Source organism: Drosophila miranda, chromosome XR, assembly GCF_003369915.1.
Source record: "Drosophila miranda strain MSH22 chromosome XR, D.miranda_PacBio2.1, whole genome shotgun sequence".
Taxonomy (NCBI): Eukaryota; Metazoa; Arthropoda; class Insecta; order Diptera; family Drosophilidae; genus Drosophila; species Drosophila miranda.
Window position 1 is genome coordinate 27623076 of NC_046674.1, and position 25435 is coordinate 27648510.

General features: G+C 43.0%; 1 protein-coding gene across 7 annotated transcripts in view; it reads right to left on the reverse strand.

Moving 5' to 3' along the window:
* LOC108151182 (neurobeachin) overlaps positions 1-25435 on the reverse strand; it is a 188519-nt gene that overhangs the window by 92658 nt on the left and 70426 nt on the right. The window lies entirely within an intron of this gene.

Sequence of the window (25435 nt, forward strand, 5' to 3'; positions counted from 1 at the left end):
CTGCTCATACAAGCTAGATTTGAAAATAATATGCCAGAAATGGCCAAAACCGAATATAAATAACTTACAAATTGGACTAAATACCCCCAAAAATATGAGTTTTTTTTCCAAGTGGCGCTACAACAGTATTTTTGGCTTTTAATTAACTAATTAACCCCATTTTACATGTACAATAAGCAATGCTTGTTTTGCCATTTTGGATGATAATATAATATATAAAAATATAATATACTATAAAATATTTCCTTCGGTTACCGCTTATTTTTTGCATGCAAGGAAGTTGTCTGTGGACTGAAATGGAGCCTCGGAACACCTTTCACGAAATACCCGAAAATATACAAAATATATTTAAGGATACAACAAGCTGAATTTATTGATGAGCAAGTCCACTCTTAAAAAGCGTAGATATAGCCAGAAATAGGCTAAATTGACAGCACTGACTGACAAGAGAAGTACCGTCAAGGAGTATGAAGATTACAAGAAGGTGAAGGGTATGTAAAGAGGATCACAGATAGAGGAAGGGGAGCAAAAAAGTAAAAATAAAAGAGCAAGAATGAGAGAGTGATTTTGATAATTAGTCAAAGGAAAGAAGGAGAAGGTTTTCTGAGACAAAAGATAAGAATATGATGAATGGAACTATAGAACTATGTACACCATGGAAGTAAAGGGAAATACAGTCATATCCTATTCGTTGTGAGTTTAGAACGAATAACAGAAAAAAGGAAAATCCGGAAGGCCGGACATCAACAGCATTTCTCTACAATCATTGCACGAAAACCGACTGATATCGCCCAGAGATCGTTTATCAACTATGTATCTTCACTGTCGCACATTTAAAAACAATATTGTTCGTGCTCTCTTAAATGGAGTCCCCACCACACGCACGCAGAGAATCCCGCTCGCGCTCTCTCACGCTCTCTCCGTGGTGAGTTTTGGCTGCGGCGCCATCTATGGCAGAGCTTTACACCACCCAAAAAGCCGCCGCACAGCAACCGTTAAAGTCGAAGAAGGCAAGGCAGAAAATCTTGAGGAAAAGGGTAATTGAGTTCGTATAATGGTGGCATGGTAGGATGGTAGTGTCGGGTCGGTCATTAAGCCTACCACACAACAACCCCACTTCAGATGTGTGGGAGGGTGATCCGAGCTAATTCGAACGAAATTAGGCAAACATTTAATGAACCAATTAGCAGGATTTTGACCATACAGCTGCTCCCCCCAGAAGCAATCAGACGGCCATGTCTCCATCTGCCCATGATGCGGCTACTCTGAATATCCGTTTCCGGTTTGGGCCGAATATCCGTGCAACATCCGCTGCACGAGGCGTGAGTGCACCTAAAAGATCCCGCAAACCCCACCTGAGAGGCGCATACATGTACATTAATAGATTCCACTCAGTTTTGGGCGGGGCCGGCGGGAAACCGCATGAGGAGCACGGATAATGCGGCGGAAGAGTAACATCAAAGGGGATTTCACTTTTACACATCAGTGTGTCCTGCCCCTCCCAGCCCGCACCTACCTTCCAGGGCCCATCATTCTCGCTCCATTCGTGTGTCAACCCCAAGGAAAATTGCGTTTACTCACCTGAAAAGGAGACCAAAGAAAAAGAACGAGAGAGAGGAGAACGTTAGTCAAGTAAAGAAAAGTTTTCGGCTTCGTTTTTATTTTTATTTTATATGTTATATCTTATATGTTTATGTACGAGTGTGTATTTCTTTTAGACAATTCCCACATTAAAAAAAAAAACAAAAAAAAAAAAGAGGAAAAAGGGGAAAAGGAAACCACTTTGATATGAGTAAAGTGCAAAATTCTGTTGCATATATTCTTTCTTTTATTTTTTCTGTGGAACAAATTGCTTCTGGGGAAGGGGAGATATGGCAGTAATCTTTAGAGTTGAGTGTTAAAGCAGGACTTAAAGTCGACTAAAGCGTCCTTCGAGCGTCCTTATGCTTTGATCGACTTATGGACACAGAAAATATTTTCAACGAAAACTAAAATCAACTCGATACATGATTCCCAATGCAAAAGTGGGGAAAATACAGACAGGACAACATCTTAATCTTTTGTGCTTTTAAGCAAAAGAGTTTATGAAAAGGGTATTCGGGGTATATCATTCTTTTTCTCTGTCTAACCCAATATTTCACACACTTAAAGCAATTCCTTTCTCCCACATTAATGCTCGACACGCACAGGCCAATTCTGCAGAAACAACCTGCATTTCGTGTGCACGACTGTTTCAAATGCTATAGATTGTGAGTGGTTTACAGCCAGTGACCAATTTCCTCATTTAACTACGAAACTACCCAAATATCAGCCCCAAAATCCATGCAAATCAAGAGCATTCCACATTCGTGGCTATGCTTTTTTTTTGAAGAAAAACTGTACTCCCGGACACAAAACGGAAATGGACTAAAGTTAGATTGATGATGTCTCAATAAACCACATTATTGGGCGGTTTCTGTGCGGTCTGTCTAGACGGCTAGCGACTGCAACAAAATAACGCAAAATTTATGGGGCATACACCTGCTTAAGGCCCAGGGCCAGGACCCCCCATGCCTCGTGCCTCGTGCCTCGTGCTTCGTGCCTCGAATGCTCTAATTGCTGAAGCAAAGTGGAATAAACTATGAGCAGGTCGGGCGGGCACCAGACCAGCTCCTTTTGAAGTGGATGTGGATGTGGATGGCCTTCAAGAAAATGAATCACGAGCCAACTAACTGTAAAAATTCATTATGTCGCATGCCACAAGGAGGGTTTCGGTTCGGCTCGCCTCGGGTCGGGTTGGTTCGGCCACGAGCAAAAGCAGATTTCGATGTTGGCGACAGAAAAGTTGTTTGTGACTGGAATTGGAATTCCTTTTGGCACGGACCCAACCGAACAGACAAATCATTTGGCAACCTGAGAGGGACACAGAGAGAAAGAGAAAGAGAGAGAGATAGAGAGAGAGAGAGAGAGAGACAGGGAGTGTGAGCATCCCCTGAAGGTTGTAGGATGTACAAGTATCTTCAACTTCGACTTCATCTTCATCCCAGGCCAGTAGCCCGATTGCCAGTCAAGTGTTAAAATCGATTAAAGAAAAGTTTATTGCTAAATTGCTAACTGGCTAACATTTCCCATGAACTGAACACCCTATCCCCTTTCCTCCCCTTCCCTTGAACACTCAACACTCATCCTCCTTGCTGTCTCTAAACTTTGAAGATTTTGTTGGTGGTCGTTTTTTTGCAGGTTAGTTGCATATTTCTGCGGCTTAATTTGCCCGCAGGAGAAACTTAAAAAACAATTAGAAACTTTTCCCTTTTCGGGCCGCAATACATTCGAGCGGGCCCTCCGCCTGCCCTCTCCCGCTGCTAGTATCTCCGTGGACTTTCGGGGCGAATTATGAGCCAGAGATGCTCCTGCTCCGCCCCCAACCCCCCCGCCCTCTTCCACCGGGCTTAATTGGCCCTCTGATAACTTAAGAGTTGCAAACAAATTGAAAGGCTTCTTAGATTACGACCGAGATTTCGGACAGAGATTTTGTTGCCAGGGAACCAGAAACACGACATGAAGCGGAGCTTCAAAACTGGTTCTAAAAAAATTAGATACGCATTTGTTGAAATACGAAAGCTATTCAGTCCATAAATACATTCAACAAATGGCAATCAAAATGAAAAATAATTGTGCTTTATTGAGCCGGTTCAGAGCCCCTTTCTTGCGGCTACTGTTCAAAGGAGCCATTTAAATAATTAAATACACTTTTTATACGGAATATTCCTTGGGAAATCAATAAAATGTCCTCTACAATCAATAAATGTATTACTTTTCCCATTCAATATGGAAAGAACCTGTGCCTGAGCCCTGAACTGCCACTGGTTCAATAGTTGTATCGATAAAGATTCATTATCGATGAGTGGTTCATCCATCGCTAAGACGCTTCTCTTTCCAATTTACAGTACAAATGTGTGGGCTTTTATGTGTTTTATTTATAGAAAATATCAAACGTATTCTAAGTCAGTGGAATGGAGAACGATTTGCAACGTTTGTTAATACCGCCACCGACAAAAGTACCAAGAGTCATCGCAAAGAATGCAAGAGTCTCAAAAAACTTTGGCAAGCGCCCACAAAAAAGTTCCCTGACATGTGCCTATCGGGCTGATAAAATGGCGCTGATGAGGCCCCAAGCAAAAGGGCATGCTGCCGATGACAAATGCTTCTATAGCGGCGAATCTTCGGAGGATCAGAAGAAGGGACACAAGAAGAAGAGACCTAATTCGGGTAAGACACTGGCAACACACTAAAGTGAGATATTTCTTATTAATTGCATCAATTAGAGCGCAATAGAGAGGAGCCCTCTGTAGATCATTGATGTTTGGTTTCTGTACTATGTTTCCCACAATTCCCAGTGGTTTTCCCTTATTTATATTATGTTCCAAGACTGGCATTGGTGCATCGATATAAAGTGTTCTCTGAACCAAGAAACTTCGGGCCAATGGCAGCCTTGGGGACAAACATCTTAGCCCTTCTTTGTCTGGGGACTACCTCTCTCCGGAGAATGCTCTATCGGGTTCCCTTTACTGCTACAGGCATCTAAGAGAGGTGAAAGAGTTTTCTAGAGCAGCATAGAAATACCATTCCTAAGCACAGGAGAGCACTGCTGGGAAAGTGGGAAATCCACAAGAAATGACTCCGTTTGCAGAAATCAGATGTTTCGAATGAAGTGGCAATGTTTTTCGAGCTGGCGCTGGCACTAGAGTGAAAATTACCTTAAACTTGAGCAAAATTCATGGGAAAATGTGTGCGTTTGGTGGTAACAATTTCCAGAGCAATTTGGGGAGTGGATCCATTCATAACATCCATGGATGCCAGGAATAATACTCTACTAATGTGTGAATCTTTATTCCTTTTCCCGTTTTGTGCTCCACGATTCGTGGCTGCCATGAGAACGGCGGCGGCTGGTAGTTCCATAAGTTAGGATTTATCTTCTGAAAGCATTTTGCTTAATCTGGAGGCGAAACTTGAAACCTGCAACCGGAAAGTTGCAACCTGGGGTGCATCCCCAACTAAGGCAAATTTACATTCCTCTTCCTTTCCCGGATTCTCGGCTTTCTCCCCGCTGCTGCTGCTGCTCCTGCCTGCTGCCTTGCCTCCTCCTCTCTCGGTAAATTCTCGGGAAATTCTTAAACCGTTTAACTAATGCCCTGCTCTTAACCCCATTTCGGGGTTCCCCACCTGTGCCACCTGTGCTTCCCCTCTCACCATTTTTGGTTGGGATCTGCGGGGCACTTGCCCCATCTCCAAGTTTGAACCAAAACAAAAGCAAAAAAACAACAAAAAACAGTGAGAGAGGGAGAGACGCAGGCGGAGGCCTCTGCCCGGCAGAAGTATTTCAAATTAATATTACACGGGATTATTCTAAAAAATTTGTAAATACCCTGCCAGAATGGGTACTTCCATTTTGCGTAGACGTGTGCCAATGCAGAAAGGAAGAGAGTCCCAAAAGTACACGTACAGGATTAGAAATGGAATATAAATCTCGGGATATCTCTCTCTTTCAAAGAACATACCACAAATGTTTTAGAATGTGTAAATATATGCATAATACAGGAAGTTCATGGAACGATAACGTATCCTTCTTCGATCACACGAGCCTTGAGGGAAGGTCTTCTATAACTTAGGCTTCTATAAACAAATATCTTGGTATCTTTAATCTGTCGTATCTCGTATCTGAAAGAGTATGAAAAGCTTCATCCTAGCCGGAAGTCGTTTTAATATACATATATATATTTTTTTGGCCTGTTGTTGTTGGCCTGAAGAGCACTTGAAATTAATGAAAAGCATTTTCGATTGTAATTATGTATTCGTGACTGGAGGGGCATTTGCTTTCTCTCTCTCTCTTCCTCTCCTTCTCCTTTCCATCCGATTTTCATGCTCCTTGTAGCAGTCCTTCAATCTCCATCCCTCTGGACCCTGGGACTCTGGGGGTCCTCCTCCTGTTGCTTTATTGATTCATCGGGGGTGGAGGGGGGGGGGGGGGGGGGGGGGGGGGGGGGGGGGGGGGGGGGGCGCGCTCCAGCTCATTAGGCATAATTTGGTCCGTTCTCCACTTTCTCGGCTCTGCTCTCTCTCTCTCTCTCTCTCTGTCTTTCTCTTATTGGGGGCTGGTAGGTTATGGCAGTTAGCTCCTGCGGGGTCCCCATTTAATTGACTGTAAATTTGCTGCTCTTCGAAAGCTTCAACTACTCATTAAAACAGCAGCACAAAAAAACACACACCGAAAGAGTGGGTGAAGAAAGCAGAACAAAGAGAGTGGCGAAAGAAGGTCGAGCAGGAGAGAAAGTGCCGGCAGTGGAGTGCGGGGCAGAGTTTCAGTTAAAAGCCAAACACATTTGCCAGATTACGCATACGCCCCGTATGGCCGTTTTGCCTTCTCCGAAAGTTGTTTTCTTAATTGTACACACACACACAAGCACACGCACACAAAAGATACATATGTATAGGGAGTAAGAAGATAAAAGACTGAAAAAAAGGATGAGAGAGGGAGGGGGGGGGGGGGGGCGGTCTGGCTTAAAAACAGCACCCCACTTGAGTCGTTGGGCCGGCCATTATCTGCATTTTTACGGTCCAAATCCATTTCCACCAGTCACGAAGAGGGAGAGAGGGAGGGAGTGCCGAAGGGGTGCAGTAGGTGGAGAGACTAAGAAGAGAAACGGCAGAGCAGGCAGCTGTAATAACATAATGGCCAACAAAATGTCTGGGGCCTTAAAAGCAAAGGTAATCTCTGTACCCCCCCCCCCCCCCCCCCCCCCCCCCCCCCCCTCTCTCTTTATTCGTTCTTGTGTGTGCGTGTGTGTGTGTGTGTGTATGGGATTTGTACAAAAGTAAAAGCTATCAAAAATAAAACAAAGAAACTACCAAAGAAACACACAGGAAAGACCAAAAAAAAAGCAAAATAAGAGATTGGGGGACAGCAACAGTAAAACCAACAAACAAAAAATAACGGAGGATAACAGAGAGAGAGAGAGAGAGAAAGAAGAGTGCCAGAGAGAGGGAGGAAGAGATAGCGGCAGAGCAAACGAAAATTGCTTGGCAGTAGCATAAATAAATAGAGATAATTAGACCATAAAGACAACAAACACACACAAAACACACACAAAAGAAGTGCAAAACCAAAAAGAGAGAAAGGCACACAAGAAACAGAGGGTAAGAGCAGGAGGGAGCGAGAGAGAGAGAGAGAAGCAGAACGGGCGGGAAAGCTGCGAGCCGCGGCAAGGGCCGAGTCTCCACTCTCATACCCGGTATACGAGTATAAGCGAGCTTCTGATTTACGTAACTAATACAACTGATATTTTATTGGTATCGGAGCCGATAACTGCCGCGTGCTGCACTCTCTCTCAGTTTTTTGTTGAGAAAAATAGAGAACATAGAGAGAAAGAGAGGAACTACGAAGACTAGTTGTCCTCTAATATTATTTCTAGCACTCCGTCCTCCTTTTAGCTAGTGACGCTAGATCTGTCTCTCTCTCTCTCTTCGAGTTCCAAAGAGAGTTTAGGAGATAACAGAATCAGAAGCGCCCTCTATCGAAAGATGCCACAAATGACGTTTGATCTCGCTGTACAAATTTTCCATAAGCAAAAGGACACACTCGTTGTTTAGATATAACGAGATAAAGAGCCAAAAATAAATAGTCCATAGAAAGATTCCCCCAGCGATAAATGTTTATCCAACACATATTTCCCCTAAGCAAAAGGACACATTCCAGTAGTTCCAGTAATCGGAAAACCGCCAAGAATTCCACATTGTCTTCCCAATACCAAGGATATGCATACATTGATGGTTAGATCGCTAAAAACACCCATTTTCTATCTTCATTGTGACTCTCCCACAAACAACATAAAAAGTATACCCTTCTGTTTGCTCTACAACAAATACCCTATAGAGAGACCTTCATTTTCGCTGCTCGCTTATTTGTTTTTTTGCGGTTTTAATTGCAACTGGAACATTTTTTGACTTTGGCACAGAAAAGCCACAGAAGCTGAAACAATGTTGACCACAAAAAACAAAAGCAAAAACAAAAACCAAAAGGGAAGGACAGATACGGGCGGGCGTGTGTATCTAGTACTGGTCGTGCATAAAGGTAGCACTAAGTTGACCATAATCTAGTTTGCATGGCGGTCCGAAGCGACCCGGACACGGACACGGACACGGACAGCAGGCCCCAAATTAGGTGAAGGATATGACGGGGAAATTGTGCCACGCAGCACGGAGTATGTCCCCAAAAAAAGACCAACAAAATGTTTACAGTTGACTGTCGGGGATTTTTATGGCTGCCACATTGTATAGTATGTGTGTGTGGCTTTTGCTGTGCAGATTCTGGATTTATCAAATATATTATGCCATTGCACAATGGTCCCAAAAATGTATGAAAAGGTTTTAGAAAAAAAAACCCGAAATATGCGTGTGGCAACCCAAAGCTAGCGGATCGACGAAAACCCTGACCAAGCGTGAAATGGCGGGAATTCCTTGCCAGTCTTTGCGTTATTATTATTCAGAAACGTTCTCATGGAAAATAAATGCATAAAACATCAAGGTATTTAGAATTCTTATTACAAAGAGTAAGGCTCTTCCTTTTGTGCTGCGTGCATGTCCATTTAGCTGAAAATTCTAACCAATGCCAAAGAGTTCATCAAGGAGTATCTCCGGTACTGTTTGCCGGCAACAGTCCATAAGGTGCTCATTCATGGATCTGCTCGGAGGAAGCTGCAGAGGCGAGCAATAAAGAAACGAAGAACTGAACAGACTGAACCATACCCGCAAAATGTCACGAATATTAACAAATAACCTTCTTTTACGGTCCGACCCATATACGTATTACTGGGCAGAGAAAGATTCCCAAAAAAAGACAATTCAAAGTTATTTGATTGAGGAGCCATTGTAAAATTTTGTATTATTTTGAAACTACGCTTGTAAATATTTTTCAGCATTTATATTGCTCATAAATTGTTATTGTTTATTTATTTGTTACATTTTATTAATTGGGGTTAATTGGTTGGCAGTTTTTTGCAACTTCAAATACTATTTAAGAGGCGTGGTAAAACTTTGAGCTCTCTACTTCTATTAAAAGTATGTAAAGAAATAAATAACAAAATGATTAAAAATAATAATAATAATAATACAAAAAAAAAATATAAAAAAATAATAATAGTACTACAAAATAATAATGAAATTAGAATTAGTATTAGTATTAATAATATAAGTTATAATAATAAAAATATTAGTCATACTAAAAATGTTAGAATAAGAAAATCATTCTGTTTAAAGCACACAGCTATGTGAACTCCATGTGGAATATTTATATATATATATATATATGTATATATATATATAAAAAAATAAATAAATTAATGCCAATTATTTGGGGATTCTGCCAAGTGTGCTGTGGAGTAGTACTTCCGTGGCGCAAAATTGTATTTATTCCCTAAAGTATACAGATCTATAATTAACAAATCTCCGTTGGCCGTATACGTTTGAGTTTCGTCGTGGAGCCCTTCCTGATATATGGATCGCAGCGTAGAGCCTATGCCAATATTCAAAGAGGCAAGTAATTTATTGTCCTTTAAGGGCCATTCGTGGTTATTAAATTTCTTGTATTTCTGTTTTTCTCTTACTAAATTTACCAACAAAAAAAAGGTGGAAAAAACCTTTATTTCTTGCACTTTTTTTAAGTGCACTCTTCCGCTGTCATCGTGAATGTTCCGTTACGTTGCACCTGTCCAAATGCGTTCGTTTCAGCAACTTTTCTTCCTTTTCTCCTTTTTTTTTTTTGGTTTTTGGCTTTTGCCATTTTGTGGCTGGAAAGCAGCAGAAAAGAGCGAAAGCTGAAAAGAGATTTCTGTGCATTTGCAACACGGAAAAACAGCGGCACAGCAGCCCCATTCTGTGCCCCAAAACCCGCGGCCGTCGTGCCATTAGCATGCAAAACTGAGCTGCAAAAATTAGCGAATAGCCGCGCCGTGGCAGTGCGAGCAAATGGGGGCAAATGCTTAAAGGAAAATCTGAAACAGAAACCGAAACCGAAACTCGCAATTTGAATTCCAATGTGGACTTTGCCCAGTAAAATCCGTTTATTTGCAGGCCCCCAAATATGTGGCATCGCGCTGCATGGCACTCAATCAGTTTGAAACTTTCAAGAGGATATCCCACACTGCCTCCTGTTGCCTCCTGCTGCCTCCTGCTGCCTCCTGCTGCTGCCCTGTGGGACATCATGCTCAATCAGAGGGACTGCTAGGTGCTTGGCTTTTCGCATGTGGTTTTTGGAGGCCAACAAAGTTTGATCCCATCCCCCGGCCCCTCTGCAATCAATTACCTAATCTCATTACAGCTTAATAGAGCATGAATGACATGCACATGCACACACATGCACACACACACACACACGCGCGCAATGCAAACGCTTGCAACATTTTTGTGGCACTGGAGAATCTCATTTGGAATTGACACTAAATGACAGGAGAGGACAACACAGGAACTTGAACGAGTTGCCAACTCAGGTGTGTGTCGATGAGAATTAAGGATTTTAGCGAATGCGGTCGTGTCTAATAAATTGTCACAGAAACACAGCTCCAAAGAAATTTCCATGGTTTTCTCTACACATTTTCCAAGGCGCTGCTTTGTTGTTTTCTTGCTCGAATGTATCCGTTCGTTTATGGGGAATTCGCACAGTGGAATGGCATCTGCATATTTTTCAAATCACTTTCTCTTTCCAGGGGCCATTCGTTACGAATGTATCCGTTCACTTATGGGAGATTTGTATAGAGAATGGAACATTGGAATTAAACATGGGATAGACATATCTTTTTCTGTTAAATCCGCAAGTGCTTGAAATGCTTTTCCACCCCTCTTTAATTATTTTCCATATTTAAATTTCACAATATTTCCTTCACTTAATCATGATGGATTTTTAGGCCTCTCATCAATGTTTTTGTTCTAGTTTTATCCCCCATTGCTATGCCTAATTTTGTAGGATTTTTCATTTGAATGAGTAATGCTTTTACTCGCATAATTCCCCATTTCCATTAATCTATCCATCCGTTTCGCCATCTGTAATTAACCCACTCAATCAGGACACTCCCCATCCCTCGTCCACATCCTTCCGCTCGGAACTCAAATGCAAATAGTACTCGTAATCCAACTCAATTGATTTTGGTATTACCGATGTTGCGGCTGCTTCTGTTTCAGTTTCTTTTTTTTTTTGATTCTGATTCTGATTTATGTTTTACTTTTTTTCCCCCTCAGTTTTAGTGGCCATGGCGGCCGCAACTTCATTAACGTCGACTGCAATTTTGTAGTTAATTAATTGATTACGCCCCACGCTCGACTGCCTCGAACATTCAATTCAGTTATGGAATTGGCGACTGCCAATTATGTGCCTGGCCCAACTGCAACGGCAACTTTTTATGTTGAGAGCCCAGTAGAGAGCTGTACACTCGATTCGAGTGCGGGGCGTGGGGCCAGGTCAAGTAAGGCTCAATACCCTGTGTCCCAGGAGAGAAGCGACACGGCACCCTCTCTTTTCCACGCTATCACTGAAGTTTCATTCCACCGTTTCAGGCGTCTTCGCTGAACCACCCCGAAATGTCCCATAAGTAAACGGCTGCAGACTTTTCTTGCATTGGAATCCTTATTTTAATACCTTTATATATTTTTGTGTAATTTTTCAAGGAACAAAAACTGTAGAGCCAATTAGAACGGGAACAAATTGATTGGGCGGGGGTGGGGGATTGAGTGTATTTCTTGGGTGTACGAATAGAGATGTGGCGCGGGACAGAGACAGGGATCAGGGATCAGGGTGTGAACCAAAACTGTCAGTGTTTAATACATTGTACAGTGGAACAGAAACCACGACCCTACTAGCTAATGAATATAGATCACAGAGAGACCTAGTCCACACTTTACCACAGCGTCCTAGTCCCACTGTTGACGGAGGATAGCGAGGACGAGGACAATTTACAGACCAGTTAACTTATTAGAGACCAAACACTTGACTCCCAAGACTCAAGACGCTCGTCTCTCGCTCTGTCTCTGTTGGCCACAGCTGATAGACAATATGATGGCCCCAACCACACCCCTGCCTCATTCCAATCCCTGCCTGGTGGCTGCAACGGTTAACTGTACATTGAAAAGTTCTTCCTTGACACTCGAGCATCTTGGGCGGCTCCTGCACTCCGTTCACCCCTTACCCTGCCTCTCCCTTGATTAAGTTTTCTGGTACTTTTATCTCCGATTCTCAGAGAGTTGATTCCGGGCGACGATTGACAGGATAGCCTCTAATCTAAGGTTTTTCATTTCGTTGAAATTTCGTTGGTTTTCCTTAAAGAATTTCATGTGAAAAATGACTCTTATTTGTGCTGTCTCTGGTTTGGCTTCTAATTAGTTCCAGCCGAGAGCGAGAGTGGGTGAAAGTGCGGCGGTGGAGAAACCATTTGAAGACCCATCTGACGAAAGCAAACAAACCGCTAAAAATAAAATGAGAACGAGGAAAAACAAAGGGCAGAATGCGACGCATTTTCTTGCTTCCCGCCATGGCACTTTTCATTGTTATTTATATTTGAGCGTATATAAATTATATGGCGAAAGGCATAAAAGAGCAGCAGGAAGGACCAGCCCCCCATTCCATCCCATCCCATCCCCACACACACATATAAAAGAGACGACACAAAGACTAAAGGCAGAAGGACAACGTCTTATAATTCAAGTCGCCGTGAGTCCTTGCCTGCAAGCAAATCCCTGCCGCACAACCCCACACTACAACCATATTTCATGTGGCATGGTTAAGCATTTTTGTGCCTCGCGGTGCTGTAAACTACCATTCAGCAGAGCACAGCAGAGCAGAGAAGAACAGAGAAGAGCTGAGAAGAGGAGAGCAAGGCATTCTCTGTCTTTGTATACCCTTTCGATGCGATAAGCTGTCCTGGCACCACAGAAAAGACTGCCTGCAATGCACCTCAGCTTATTGCGTACAGACAGAGCTTATTACGTACAGGCACACATCTTATTGCATACCCAAAATCACAGCTAATTACATACACAGAAACACAGCTTATTACGTACACAGGAACAGCTAATTAGGTACAGGCATTTGCATAGATTTCTCATTAATATTTTATTTTACATTTCCATATTTTCTTGGTATTCAAAAGGGCATCTATCCTTCGACTTCTAGCCTTTGCTTGGGAGAGGCTCCTCCGTGTTCTGCCTGTCATTGTAGTTGATATTAGTTGTTGTTCTTCTTGTTCTGCTGCTGCTTCTGCTTTTCTTGGGGTAAAAAACAATTGTCACACAGCACGAAATGTCGTGGCGGGGACAATCAGCGGCGGCGGCGGCATCATCAAAACCCGCAGCAGAAGGCAGATGAAACAAAGCAGGAGCCAACTAGAAGGCAGCGGCACAAACAAAACAAAAATGGCTACCTCGAGGTCGAACATGAATGGGTCTTGCATCACTCGGTGCCTCCCGCCTCGTCTTTCCTTCGGCAACAGAATGTGTGCCTGATTATCGAATCAAAAGAAAGTCTGGCCACCTTCCTTTTTGCTACAGTCCTCCGCCAGGAATGTAGTTGTTGAATTACAAATTCAGGATTCGATTATCATCAGCAGATTATTGCATATTTTAATCATAATTCAATTTTGTGTGACAATATCGAAGCAATTGAAGTTGCATTTTTTTCGATTGTGTGATTTTATTTTGTTATTAATTTCACAATATTTTTCAGTCATCTGGTTAATTTCAAATTGCGGCCCAGGGAATGCAAATTTGATTATCAACTCTTATGGGAAATTTAATTGAATTTATTGCGGACATTTGTTTGCAATTTTTGCATTGTACTGTCTCTGTGTCTGTGTCTGTGCATTATAGCTCATTCTTTGGCATTCTTTTGCAGTCGATAATTCAAATTTCTTTACGCCTGACTTCCAAAACAATTAAGCGAATGATTAAGAGGAGGGCGACACAGGCAGAGCGAACGAATGGCATATAAACCAAAAACAGAGAAGCGTAGATGTCGCAGCATTTCATACCCTAGAACAGTCCAGTCCTCAAGTCCAGCATCAGTCATGCACACGCATAAATGTTGTTTTTTCTTTTCTCATTGGCGTTCGTTCTCTTTTGCAGCTTGGCAGAGCAGGACGTGCCCTAGGAGGTCCCTCATAGAATATATGATTTTCGAACTGTACTTTTGAATGAATAAATACTCTATCCCGGGCGGCATATCTGGGCATCCTCTCCGGCGGCCAGCGTATATTTATTTGTGCTCTCTCTGCTGTTGTGTGTTTGTTTCACTTCGTTATTTCTATATCTCTTTGTTGCCTAATTATACGTATGTACACATATATTTATTGGTATAGGTATTTTTCGTTTGATAATTGTATTTAATTGAATTTTTTTTAGTGGCCTTAAATCAGCTTAATGTGTCCTTCCCACTCCATCCTCCATTGAGTGTTGTTTTTTGTCTCATTTTCAATTAAATAATCACACATGAACAAACACACACACACACACACACACACACACACACACACTGTACCATTTATTGTACGGACTCTATGCCATCCCGCTTCGTTGCTGCGTCCACAAAAGCCAGAAAGCGCTGAATTATCAACGCTTAATAGATTTTCAAGCACGTCCAATGAAAATTTGTTTTCCTCACACAGACACGCACTCGCACTGTGTGTGTGTGTGTGTGTGCTGTGATCCCAAATGGCCCCAAAGCCAAGTGAACCGTATAAACAATTTATAGCGCTACTCGCCCAACAACTGCCACAGCAGCAGCAGCAGCAACAGCAGCAACATCGACACTAGCAACAACACGGACACTGCAAATGCTCGTAAAAATGCAAAATGAAGCAGCTGTAGGAGGCAGGGTGCAGGGGGCATGGTGCAGGGGGCAACAGCAACATCCGGGATAGACACAGAAAAACAGCAGCAGCAACAAACAGCAGAGAAAGTCTAAGCCTTTCATACCCTTGCAGATGGAAAACAAACGCTGATTCGCTGCACAAATTTCGCATAAGCGAAAATCTTTATAGGAAAAAAGGATCATAGACAAATTTGAAGGCAGAGAAAAAGGTATTTTTTAGTTGGAGTGATACTAGGGATAGATCTAGAGAGGGATCATCTGGGCTAACATATGTACCCTCTCTAAGGGTAAAGCCAATGGCTGGCAGTGACAGGAGCAGTAGCTGCTTCAGAGAAGAGGCACACGTGGGGTGTGGCACAGTGTGGCAGAGTGTTTGGAGGATCAGGCGGGGGAGGGATTGGCCTGGTGCTTAGGGGTTCATCATAAACCACTTATTTGCGCTCCAAGTGCAACAACAGTTTGATAAATGTACATACATATGTATATGCACAACGTTTTTGTGCCCCAGACTCCACAGAACTCCACAGCCAGCCATATCGTCCATTCCTCCTCCAGTCTGTGTCTCAGTGTGTGTCTGTGTGTGTGGGAGAGCAGTGACGCTGCAAAGTATGCTACAATTTTGTGTATGTGCCCCGTTTTCGCTGCTGCTGCTGCTACTGCATCGATGAGAAATCTTCAAACATAATTGCACTGGCAATCGCAGCGATTGAGGAATTAGGGGGCCAAGTGCTTAAGATTCTTGGCCCCAAAGCCAAAGCCAAAGCCAAAAAATCAACAACAGGCACTCGACTGGAGGGCGCGGGGGGCGGGGGTCTGAAAACCTCGACAGAACATTACCGCAGTGACCCACATTTTTGGTTGTGGACCATAACACTGCAGCAGCAGCAACAGTAGCAAGAACAGTGGTAGTTGCAACAAACAGCTGCAACAACAGTGTCGCCGCAGTGTTAAATTTTGTATGTCAGTTGTCTGGGGCCAGGAAATAGCCACAACAACAGGCAGTACGTACATACAGCAGCAGAAGCAGAAGCAGCAGCAGCATAAAACTGACAAAAACAGAAGCGTTTTGGCCCTGGCCAAAAACAGCAAAAACGGCAGCCAGAAACAACTGCAACACATTTAAAACATACCAAGAATTTTATTTATGGCTTGTCAGCAGCAGCAGCAGCAGCAGCAGCAGCAGCAGCAGCGGCAACGCCAGCCAGAAGAGAGACTCCAAAGATACTCCCAAAAAGATACACAAAAAACAACTCCCACAAAAAGCTGCAGAAAACTGTAGAAAACAATATAAATAGTTACGGGGAATTGGCAACAAATAATTTCAACAAACAATTCCAATAGTTACTCCCAGAATTTATTAGCCAAAACAAACTTTAACTTTTCAGCAGCCCCCGCCCCGCCGCCGTCTGGGGCAGTCCCCAAATTGAATCATGTTTCGTGTTCCAATTAAAATTCTGTTGGCGTTCTGCTGCCTTGCGGGAGTCATTCATTTAGATCATTTCTGCTTGCCCAACTTCATCCGCACTTTCTCTTATCCCTCTCTTTCTCTCGTTCTCTCTCCCCCTATCACTCTTTATTTCTCTTTACAGCTGTTTCTTAAGCGTTAGCTTTCAAGTACTTTGCTGAAAAAGCCCCATTTGCCATAAAACGCTCAAGAAAAAGCGTCTGGCAAAAGCTCACGAAAGCTTTTATTGCAAAAGCTTGCAGGGACAACAGTATGGCGTTTTTTTTTACATAATTTTACTTTTGGTATGTCAAATACATGTAAGGTACTTGAAAAATACATATAAAATGTATGTAAAATAGATGTTATCTGTATGTAAAATACGTGTAAGATCCAAGTAAACTGCATGTAAACTAAATATGGAATTCATTGAAGCATCACTCGTTTCTCCTGCGCCTGATTCCACATCCTTTGGGTATCCCCAGTGGCACCACAAAATGTTGCAGCGATGAGCCGCCCTGCACAGCACGAAATTTGTTGATAGATCACTTATTTTTCCAAAGAAAATATACCTTTTCCTGAAGTCTCTTCAATAATGTTTGAGATGGAGTATGGAAAACCAGGAACTTTAAAATATTAAGCAGTGAGTGAAATATGCATTAAATACTGCGATTACCCTATAAATCAATGCCCGCTTCAATGGCCAATGGCCGTTCTCTGTCGCGCGTTAATTGTTAATAATGGCAAACAAAATAAAGTAAAATACAACCACTTTCACCGCTCGCCTCTACGCGCCACAGAGTTGCACCCTTTTGTGGCGTCCATCCTGCCGCGCCCCTGCTTGAGACCGGAAGGACATTGTTTGCTCGTCGCCCCAAAGCATTGTCAATAAATTGTATGCAAGATTTATTGTCTCTGTCGCGAGTCGCTGGAGAAATGCAGCCCCGTCCCCCTCCCAAGGGATCCTGCGCCCCTAGAACGGGGTAGACAACTGTATACTGTTTTGGCATTTTATTTGTTTAATCTAAGCTAATTGGATTTGCAAATGGCTGGCGGAAAAACGCTGCGATATCTGTATAATGGCATGTAGGATAGAAAAGCCTATAAATAATACATATACTCGTGCGCGTACGATTCCACGTAGGGTGTGTGCACTCGTATGTATGCCTACATATACATAAGTACATACATACATATATGTATGTATAATTGCAAACACATATGTAAATGGCATGTCCTTCGTGGCTTGTACAACTTATATTGTCTGTTTAAACGTGTGCTCCGCCCAGAGGGATACAGAGAGAGGGGCACTAAGGGGTTCCACAAAAATTATACATCCACACACACACACATCCACACACACACATCCATACATGTATAAAAGTAAAGCCGGAAAATATTTATGACTGGAAATGGAAATGCATCGAAATGGGAGGAGGGGAGGCAGGGAGTGAGAGAACCTTTTATAAATTGTGAAATGGAAAAAGTTCGGCAACCCAAATTTCCATGGCAAAACTTCATCAAAGATGAATGTCGACGGAGAACTACTACTCGTACCTCCCACTCGGGCCTGCCCCTGCTCCGGTTATCATCTGTTTGGCAGCTAATTTTGATCGAATCGAAACACAAAATATTCCACATACCATTCGATTGCGAGCATGAACGAGTATATTCGGTTAATGATGTTCAATGAATATTCCCTGCCAAATAGTTGAATGCTAAATGCCAAATCCAATTACGTAAACTTTCATGCGAAATATCATTCACCTGGATAGGCATTTCGTATTGTGTTTTCCTTGTGGTGGAGAAAGTGATAGCCAGAGGGATTTATTCTTCATCGAAAGGCCGATACAATGGACTGATTCAAGCCTGTTGAGGCTTGCTTTATCCATGAATAAATCCATTATTCATGCATGACTAATGCCTATCGAAACATTGATTTGTGTCCATGGGAATCATGAATCCAAAGGGATAGAAACCTATAAGAAAAAGGACCCTAAAATGAGGTTGAAGTCTTCATGTATCACTCATCGATACTTATCGATACACAAACGATCGACGAACGTGGATTAAGAAGAGAGAAAACTATGGAAAAGGAGCACAGTTGCTGTACAAATGGATATCCATCAATAATCGATAAATATCGATAGACGATAAGTAAAACTTATCAAACAGCGCGAATTAGGGTATGAGTGGAAATCGATATCTATCACCAATCGATATGATTATCGATAAACAATAAAAAAAGCTTAGAAAAGGAAGATAAAAGGAATGAATGAAAAATAATCAAAATTAAAGAAATAAATTAATTAAAAAACTGCTAGCGGAAAGAAAATACAATGAAAAAAGAAATAGAAAGAAGAAAACTCAATAAACGAGAGTAAGACTCGGCGACAAATCATAAGCTTCCAGTTCTCTCCGCTTTTCTGTTTTCCTGTTTTCCTGTTTGTGTTCGTGTTTGAGTTTGAGTTATGGGCTTTGACATTTGCCTTTGTGCTTGTTGGCCATTTGGCAAAGGGCTAACACACACACAGGGGCACACAGAGGCACACAGACACGAGCTTAAGGAGATTGCTCATTAACTTTGGCCCCATTGTGCAGGAAAAATGTTTTGTCACGAGCTTTGCTCTCACTCTCACTCTTAGTCCCAGTCCCTGTCCCTCTGTCTCTTTTTCAATTGCGCTTCAAGAGAGTTGAAATCGGAGAGTTCCCCCCCCCCCCCCCCCCCCCGCGGGCTACCGCTCCCTCTGCCCTTTTTTGATGGGCGGAAGACTCTTGAGCTCTGTCGTTTTTATTTGGCATTTCGGCGCTACTTGAATTTGATTTGCCCGTTTGGGTTTCGACAAAAGTCAAAGAAGTTTTCCCATTGCCTTCTCCAACAGGCATCTAGCATCCGGATTTCCCCATCACCCAGTCCCTCCCCCCCCTCACGGCTCTACTCGGTTGACAGACAAACTTTACTAATTAGAAATAATGCACACCCCACACTCATGTACGAGATTGCGGGGTCCAGGCTGTGGAAATTCCCCAAACGCCCGACAGGCGACAAAAGTGTCGAACATTCTCCACTACTGCTAAGCTACTCTGGGACAGTGGGAAAACCCTTTGGACAACTTTGTCGGCTGGGGAGGGGGGGGCTGGGGAGCAGGAAAGCGACAGCCAGGGAGGCCTAGCGGGGGAAATTAATGCGCTTTTACGCCTGTGCAACTTCTGGGCGCCCCTGCAACCACCTCAAGCCGTGCACACCGCACACCGCACGCCGCACACCGCACTCCAGACACATTCTGGAGGATTCTGGATTCGCTTACATTCTGTGGATGCGCCTCCCGGCGACACCTACGACATTACGGCCGAAAGGCCACGCTTTAGATACCCTAAAGGATGGCCCATATCGTTCTTATGGAGGCACAACGGCTACAGCTGCAATTATGTTCAACGACATGCAGCAGCGCACCTCGGCGTTGGCCGCGGCACCCTCTACTGCTGTCTCGGAAAGAGCATCGAAATGCAATTAGAAGCATTAGCGGATTGCGGCCTGGAATACAAGTCTAACCGAAAGCCAAGCCAAGCGACTAGAGAGGGTGAGGCCTGCCACATGCCACATGCCACGTGCCACGTGTGTGGGGTGGGGAGAAGAGCACAAGAAATATAAAAAGATTCATTTTGACATTTAATTAAATCACGCGAAATTGAAATGGAAATTGGTAATGAAAATAAAAATGGAAATGGAAATGAATAAGAAACCAAAAAAAAATCAAAGAAATTGGTAATGGGAGAGGGAGAGTGGGGGGGGGGGGCATTGGGGGAAAAGTCTAGTGGCATTTAGGATATTATTCTTTTGCCGGGAGGCGTGCCACAATGGTTGCTGGCTAATTAGTTGCCGGCAGCAACAACAGCTAGGATTCGTTTGTCATTTGCATTTTGGGTGTGACGCAAATCGACGGAGAAAAATACAGAGAAGAAAAAAAAACACACGCACACAATCAAATTAGAATGCTGAAAGGGAGAGTGAGAGGGAGAGAGAGAGAGAGAGAGAGAGAGAGAGAGAGAGAGAGAGAGAGAGAGAGAGAGAGAGAGAGAGAGAGAGGGACAGTGACAGAGGACAACACAAATACAGACACATTACACATTATCCCCACATCCAGACGTAGTCGTAGGATGGCCCCTGGGCACCACCATCAAATATTTATGTCATTCGCAGAAGTCCACAAAATGGAGAGACAGGGAGGGAAGTGGGAGGGGGGTGGGATTTACTCTCAAATAGAAATCAGCCTGGAAATTAGAAGCACAAATTGACAGTGACAACAGAACAGAACAGGACAGAACAGAGGGCCAGAGGGGCCACAGGAGCCACAGCCCGAACATGAGATGTACATCGACATTGACCTTAAATAAATTTAGATACGATATTTCCTACGAACCAAAATGCAGCACTCGATGGGAGGCCAGAGCAACAGATTAATTTGGGTTTTGCCTTGTGGCCGATAAGTGCCGGCCAATTATTGACAGAAAGCGCACACAAATTAGGAGGAGCCTCGGGGGAGAAGCAAACACGGAAAAGGAGTGGAGGAAACAGCTTGAAAATGTAAGATTTAAATATTTTAAAAATATAACAGAGCTCAATATTCTCCTTTGATATGGAATGAGTCTCCCTGGAATAGAGCTGGCAGTGGCAGAGCGGGAGAGGAGCAGACACGAAAACTCACCCTTAACTGCTAAGCTACTCTGTGTTAAAAAGAGGGAGACGCCCAAGGGGTAGTCCATCGGCTGTCATTCATTAATGAAATGTGATTAAATGCTCCCGCAGGATGGATTTGGCTTCCTAATTTTCGCATATTTTTCACCATTATTTTGTCTCTGTTTGCAATAATTTTATTGCTGCTGTTTTCTCATGCGTTTAGTGTCGGGATGTGCTGTAGAATTCAATTATGGCACCGCCACCCAGCCGCACATGTGGCAGGATCTGACAATGCACCATGCACCATGCAGGCAGGAAGTTGTGTGTTTCAATAAATGACCGTAAATGTTTTTGAGGTCTCCGATCCCGCTCCCCCTTAAAGGGGAATAACCACTCAACTGTTGTCCAACAGTTGGGCAAGGAGCGCCGCCCCCTTGCTGCATCTCCTGGAGCCTTCGCTTTGTTGCGGCTGCCTTTATGCCGCCATTGTGTGTGTGTGTGTGTGTGTGTGTGTTGGTCCTGGACGGGGCAGGACAGGACCCTCCACTCTGGCTTTTCGGTCTGCGGCCAAATGCAGATTCAAGTGTGCGCATAAATCCAAAAGTCCACTACAAAAATGAAAAACGATAAACTAAAGGTGCACACACGAGGGGTGTGTGCGGTCACGGGGGGGTCACGGGGCGGTCACGAGGGCCGGCGGGGGCGCACAACGATTGAGGATGATGCAGGCAATGACTGCGCTTTGTGGTTTATTTCCGACCGGCAGCAACAATGGCAGCCTCAAAAAAGCAAAAAAAAAAAATATGAAAAAACTGCAAACAGAAAACGCGCAAAAAAAAAAATATAAAAATAAAAAATAAAAAAATAAATTTGATTTTCTCCCCCATTTTATTTGCTTTTGTTGTTGTTGCTTTTGCCTTTTGCGGCGGCTGCAACTGAAGTTAAAATTGTGAAAAGTTGCGGCAACTCCTGCTCCTGGAGGGGGCGGGGTGGGGTTCGGGGGTGGAGCCTTTTGTTGTATTGCATTTTCCAGCTGTAATTACATTTTGTATGGCTGGAAAATTTCTCTTTCATCATCGTCCTTGTCCGTCTTCGGCCCTCGTTCCCCTCCCCCCCCCCTTTCCCCTTTTCGGGATCATTAGATGGGAGATGGCCCCAAAAAGTAGGCAATATTTTTGCACTCTAATGGAAAAAATGGAGTGGAAGGAGGAGAGTGGAGTGGAATAAATACAAAGAGAGAGAGCCAGAGTAAGAGAGGGAGAAAGAAGTGGGAAAAAGTTTGCAATAAAATTGCACAAAATGGCGGCCACTGCCGGCAGAGTAGTCGCCCCAGAGAGTACCCTCTACCTGGAGAGAGGGTGTACCATTCCCAGCAAATGTTCCCCTTCTTTGCTGTGGCCTTCTTCTCATTTCGAGATCTGTTGTGGCTCGCGTTCAACCCACGGTTCAATCCTTTATCCCTGCCACATCGTAGCCCACTGCTACCCTGTTGTTTGGTTGCAAAAGGTACGTAAACAATGCAGGCCGACCCTGCCACCAATTGCAATTCGCCGCCGCTGCCCCCACTGCCGCTCTGAGCGCGTCTCAAGTGGCAGACGAGGCAACCCTTTAGGTCTGCTTCCCAGCTGCTGCCTGCTCGCCACACTCCTTTTGGGCCAGCCACCAACTGGATGACTAATGGATAGAATGGAAGCCATGAGGCAGGGGCAGGGGCAGGGGCTGGGTCTGTGGCTGGGGCCTGGGCCTGGGCCTTGGGGCTTCTGGGGTGACGGAATGCTGTGCTCTTGAGGTTCGGCGTCTAGTCAGCTTTAAAGCTAACATTAAAGTGAATATTCAAGTGTATTTTAAAGGGATATCGCTCTATCTCTGGGCCGCCTTAGCACTTTCTCCCCCATCGCTTTGGGAGGTTCCCTCTCTTGAGGTAAAGGCTGGTGCCCTCCCCCTCTCCCTTGTTCACCCTTGAGGTTCATCTTTCAAGTTAATGTTAAAGTAAATGTCAAAGTTAAAGTCAAACAAAAGGCAGCTTCGTCTCTCCATCTCCATCTCCTTTGCTCCTTGCTCTATCAATCTCTCTTACTCTCTCTCCCTCTCGCCCTCGCTCTATCCAGCTCTGTGTGGGTAAGTGCGCGATTATGCAAATACAAAAAACAAAACTAACAAAAGTCTCTCCTTCTTCCTGTCCTTCTCCTTCTTATCTCTCTCTCCCTCCCCCTTTGTCTGTCTCTCGTTTGCTCTGTGTTAAAGTTATAAATATAAATTAAGCAAATGTGTTGTGTAAATTGCTGTTGTTCTCTCGCTCTCTCGCACTCTCTCTCTCTGCTGCACCCCTCTAGCACTCACTGCAGCAGTGCTGCCATTTTGGCTTCTTTTTTTCCAAGGCAAAATATAGCATTTATTTGATCTAGAATTTATTTAGCATCCCACAAAAACCCATGATATTGTGGAGTATTTTGGAATATTTCCAAGAGAAAGGACATTGAAAGCATTCCATACAATTTATTTATCAAATTGGGAACATACACTCTTAAAGATAAAGAAATAACTTGTATTGATTATTAGTGTTTTTTTATTATATTATTTATTAATTAATATTTATTCATTTTCAGGCTACTAGACCCTGTAAAAAATATATCTGAATATATAAAAACATTTCAAGTATCAAATAATCAAAAATTATTCTTTTTTTTCTTTAAAAAAGGAACACTACAAATTTAGATGCATTCTCAAGAAAGAAGATATGTTTTATAAATTAAATAAAATATTTTTTAAAAACATTTGATTTGTAAGGCAACATCCCGAGCCTTCTCTATCCCATCCCACAACACCCCTACCGGTACCCCGATATTAGCCCTCAACCAAAAGGTCTTATGCGATACTCTAGTGCGATAAGTATTATGCGATACTCCAGTGCGATAACGATTCATTGTGCAATCGACAAGAGAATAAACAGACACGGAAAATAAACTAGAAAAGAATTGGAAGAAAAACCAAAAACTGCGCCACAGATTAGAGACTTTCTTTAATTTGTATACATATTTTATAGATTTGCCATCGAATTTTTCACTTTTAATTGATTTTTTTTTCTTTAATTTAATATTTAATGACAATGTTGATTTAGTTTAATTATGAATTATTTTTCTAGTATTTTTAGAAAATCCAGTTTGGGCTTTGGCTATTTTTAGGCAGTTTTTGTTAAGATTCTTTTTTTTATTTAATATTCAATGACGATGTTAATTTAGTTTAATTATGAATTATTTTTCTAGTATTTTTAGAAAATCCAGTTTGGGCTTTGGCTATTTTTAGGCAGTTTTTGTTAAGACTCTTTTTTTTTATTTAATATTCAATGACGATGTTAATTTAGTTTAATTATGAATTGTTTTTGTAGTACTTTTAGAAAATTCCTTTTGGGCTTTGGCTATTTTTTGGCAGTTTTTGTTAAGACTATTTTTGTTACTCAATATTTAATGACAATGTTAATTTAGTTTAATTATGAATTATTTTTCTAACATTTTTAGAAAATTCCCTTTTGGGCTTTGGCTATTTTTTGGTAGTTTTTGTTTAGATTCAGAAATTTTTGGCATCACTGCTCACGGCAGCCCAATGGTAGCCCAGAGCCTGAGCCTGCTGCAAAAGTGGCAGCAAAAATTACGAGCTACAAGTAAAAGAACAAACAGATGCAAGGCAATTCCCCCCCAGATCTCCCTCTCTCTCTCTCTCTGTCTTTAAGTGCATGTGTGTGTGTCTGCCTGTCTGCATCTACATCTGTGTGTGTGTTGCACAGTGATACCACAATATTTGCATATCATATGCATAAACACTGGCGCAACGAAACCCTAAAACCCAAGGCTGCCAGGACCCGGACAATTGCAATTAAGTTGAAACAGACACAACAGACAGCACAGACAGACCAGAGAGACAGTCTACATCTATCTTGGTGCCACAAGTTGCAACAACATGTTTAGTAAGCGTCAATGCCCCTGCACCTGAACCTGAGTCAATCAGTCACCCCGGGGCGGTGTGTAGGGTCGGGGTCGGGCTCGTCGCCGCTTGCCGCTTGCCGCCTAGAAACTGACATTTGTGTCAACAATATGCCTAACATGTCCTGCATATGTTGCAGCAGCAATGCTGCCCCAGAAACTGGCATTCGCGCTGTTTGCGGCAGTTTGCTGTAGGATTTGCTGCTCCACTTAAAGGCACTTTCGGCCACAAATGATTTGCAGACAATTGTCAGACATTTCCCTCCAGCGAAAGCAACAGGAACACAAATCAAACAGCAATTGGGAGGAACTAGGGAAAGAAGAGGGGGAGAAAACGGTAAAGAGTACAAGAGAGAGAGAGAGAGAGAGTCTCCAGATAGGAGAATCTGGGGGTCGAGCAGCAGGTGCCTCGAAAGAGAACAAATATTACATTTTCCAGGGATTTATTTTGC